The following is a 3,694-nucleotide window of genomic DNA, read 5'->3' on the forward strand; positions in this document are numbered from 1 at the left end:
CTTTCAATTTCTTCCTCTGCCACACTGAGTGGATCATAAGATCTCTACATCATTCTCTTCTCTTCAACCTTTCACAGTGCTGGCAGCATATGTTCATTTTCTTTCTAAGCTTCATGATTAAAATACACAGGAAACAATTAGGGCTTTTTTCTGCCTGAAATCCCTCCTTGTCAAAACATAAAAACTAACACTTAAAAAAACCCCACCACACAGATACACATTCAAGCATTCAGCATCTGCTCAGCTCACTGCTAAAAATATTTCTCTACTGCTAGCCAGTGGAAAAACTCCAACCATACACAAGGTAGACTGGGACCTCTGAGGTTACTACTGGCATTGCAACCTCAGCAATATGGACTTTGCAAAAAGGCCTGACTGTAACTTTGATAAAGGTGTGAAGGTTCAAGTTATGAACCTCCCCTGATGACCAGATAATGCTGATGAAGGAAGGAAACTCACCATCACCAACACTGACATAATCATGGGTGTCCTTTTTTCTGTGAAGTAAAGTGTACATGTGCATGGCAAGAAAATCTCTTCACACATTGCCTGTGTAACACAATGCTTCTCCATCCCTCATTTCACTGCTGCATACTAGTGATTCACTTTGAAAAGAATATAATCTTAAAGAAACAGCATCTTCCATAAACAAACACAAGAACTATGCTGATCTTCCCTGGATTGCCGTTTCAAGTGGTAGTTTTGAGAAAGGCTGGAAGGTGTTACACAGGACTGGGAACTTGTGAACAGGTAGGTATATGAAGTGAGAAGATATGGGTTGGAACATAGGAACTGCAAGAAATTTGTTCTTGGCTCTAATATCTGCCCCCTCCAGCAAGAGGCAAGCGAGTATCCCACAGGGTAGTTCACAGGAAAGTCCACCTCAGAGCAGACAGAACCATTTGCTCATGTAAGACATTGAAACATGGGCAGATGACAAAACCAGGGTAAAAAAATGGAGAATAGTGGTTTAAGGCCATTACCTTCACAGTTTGTTTCAGAGCATACCCAACTGTCAGCAACAACTCATCACTTCCCTATGAACTCATCAGCAAATATTTAAGCCCATTTTGTCCCCTTACATTTCCTTTCATCAAACCACCACTTTAATTAGCTCATGAATAGTTGAAGTTCAATAAGAACAGTAAGAAAGAGCTAGTCCCCTGGTGAATGCTCACTTGTGGCTATGTTACATTGACTCTAGCTGAAACGATCCAGTTGCTTTGTTCACTGGGCCTAACACATTTTGTTACTAAGTGGGTTTTTGGTTAGCAGTTTCATTTTTCCTCCTGAAATCAAGTGCAGCCAAATGCCTTTTGGAGATACAACTTCTTGTTGTTTAACCCCACAGGTAGCCAAAACAACCACACAGCCATTCACTCACTCTCCCCATCACCAACAGGATGGAGAGAGAACTGGAAAAAAGAGAAAGGGTAGAACTCGTGGATTGAGATAAAGACAGTTTAATAGGACAGGAAAATAAAGAATAATAATGATAATAATAATAATGATAAAAGAATATACAAAACAAATGATGCACAGCACAACTGCTCACCCCCCCACCGACCGATGCCCAGCTAGTTCCCAAGCCACGACCCCTCCCCATCCAACTCATTTTATATGCTGAGCATGACATCATATGGTATGGAATATCTCTTTGGCCAGCCTGGGTCAGCTGTGCTGGCTGTGTCCCCTTCCAGCTTCCCGTGCACCCTCAGACTTCTTGCTGGCAGGGCAGAGCACAGAAAGCCGAACAGTCCTTGACTGCTTAGCAACAAGCCAAAACATCAGTAAGTTATCAACATTTTTTCATCCCAAATCCAAAACATAGCCTCACACTATCTTCTGTGAAGAAAATTAACTCTATCCCAGCTGAAACCAGGACACAACTAAACCTCTCCCTCTTCAAACTGTATAGACAGTGCATATTATAAAAATAATAAATTGCACTAAGAGGAGCATCTCCTACAATTATGATCAGAAAATATTAAGAATAAAGCAGCTTATCTCTCAAAAAAAAGACACACAGCTTTGGGAATTTTAGTTTTCCAAGAAAAATGGAACTCTTCCATCCCTTGCAGATCATAAGGTATACACAAATCTAATTATCACTAAACAATCTGTCTTATCTTACAAAAGTATTTCACAACTGCCCATGTGCCACTGCCATCTTCCTCCTCTTGCTTTTATTCTACCTGGCTGCTTGTTTGTTTTCCAATATAGTCTCCCTTCCTCCTCCCTCTCACTTATGCTAGTCCAGTTACATGACTGTGTAATGACCACATCAGGGAGCTGATCCAAATTAAAAAAAAAAAATTTAAATCTTACTTTCAACCTGGATCACTTCCCCGATCTGTCTCATCATGCAATTGAGCAAAAACTTCACCAGAGCAATAGAAGGTGATAAGTGCCAGTGTGGAAATGAGTTACCAGACCTGCTTACACTGCTTGTGTTGTTTATACATGCTTCTGAAACTAATGGAAATATTTTGGTGAAACCCAACATATTTCCAAAGAACAGCTGCTGACAGAAGAGACTGTGACCATCAGCTCTCTACTGTTCTCTAGAAAGTAGAGCCTTTTACACTGTAGGACACAACCTGTTAAAAAACTCCACTGGCTGCTTCACTTCTGTAGCGAAAACCTACCAAAAAAAAAAAATTCACAGCTTTCACTGGAAATAGACTGAATGTAAATTTTCAGTTATGACTCCTCACAAACAAAACCAAACAGCATCCTAAAAATAATGCAGAAAGTTACCAGTTGCACCAACTTCAGCTTAGTTTTCTCATCTGTATCTGTAAGAGTTCAGCTTGCCAAAAGTAATTTCAACTTGAGAATAATTTTAAACTCTGCAGTCTGACTTGTGATAACAGGGGTTTTTTTGCAAAGGCTGATTATTAATGCTGATGTATTTTTCCTCTTAAGAGGACTAATAATGCATTAAAAACAAAGGAAGACATCCCTCTTTTCTTTTTTTTTTTTAAACATTGTATTATCTAAAGAAGGAGAACACTTCTCTAATAAAATCTATCAGACAAACTGTGGATTTCAAACACCTGCAAGAACTAAAGACCTGAATCAAAAGTGTAATTCTTGAACTTCAAGTAGATGACATTTATAGGTAACCTCTACAATCATGGCAATTTATATTAAGATAGTTTATGCAGTGCTGAGAATATACCAACATAGGTTCTTCACTCAAATGTTTGACAAGTTACTTACTGCAACAATCCAGCTTCTTCCCACTATTCTAAGTAAGGTTATGAATCAAGTGTTTGTTAACTGTAAGCATGGCTTACAGGCACAGACAGCTGAAGCCAGAAAGGCTTTTAGAAAAAATCTGTTTCATCAATGATGTATCAAAAACTGAAAAGAGTTTGAACTTCATTTGTATTAGCACAAATAAGGAAACGACCAGCTGCCACAGAAGGACAGGAACGAGCAATACTGTGCCTGAATAGCGGATTTAAGTGCATGCACATTCACCGCCCGTGTCAGAATTAGCCCTCTTACAAAAAGTAGTTAAGATTTTGAGTTGCAGGATTCCAACGGGAGGTCACTACCTTCACAACTAACTACAACAGACTGTGAAATATCCCCCACGCGCCCCCAGTAACCAACGCAAGCCCCGGACAGCCGGAGTTAATCTCGCTGGTTTGGAGCCCAGACCGGCGACCGAGGGCCCGCGCCG

The sequence above is a fragment of the Phaethon lepturus genome, unplaced genomic scaffold, assembly GCF_000687285.1.
Source record: "Phaethon lepturus isolate BGI_N335 unplaced genomic scaffold, ASM68728v1 scaffold13933, whole genome shotgun sequence".
NCBI lineage: Eukaryota > Metazoa > Chordata > Aves > Phaethontiformes > Phaethontidae > Phaethon > Phaethon lepturus.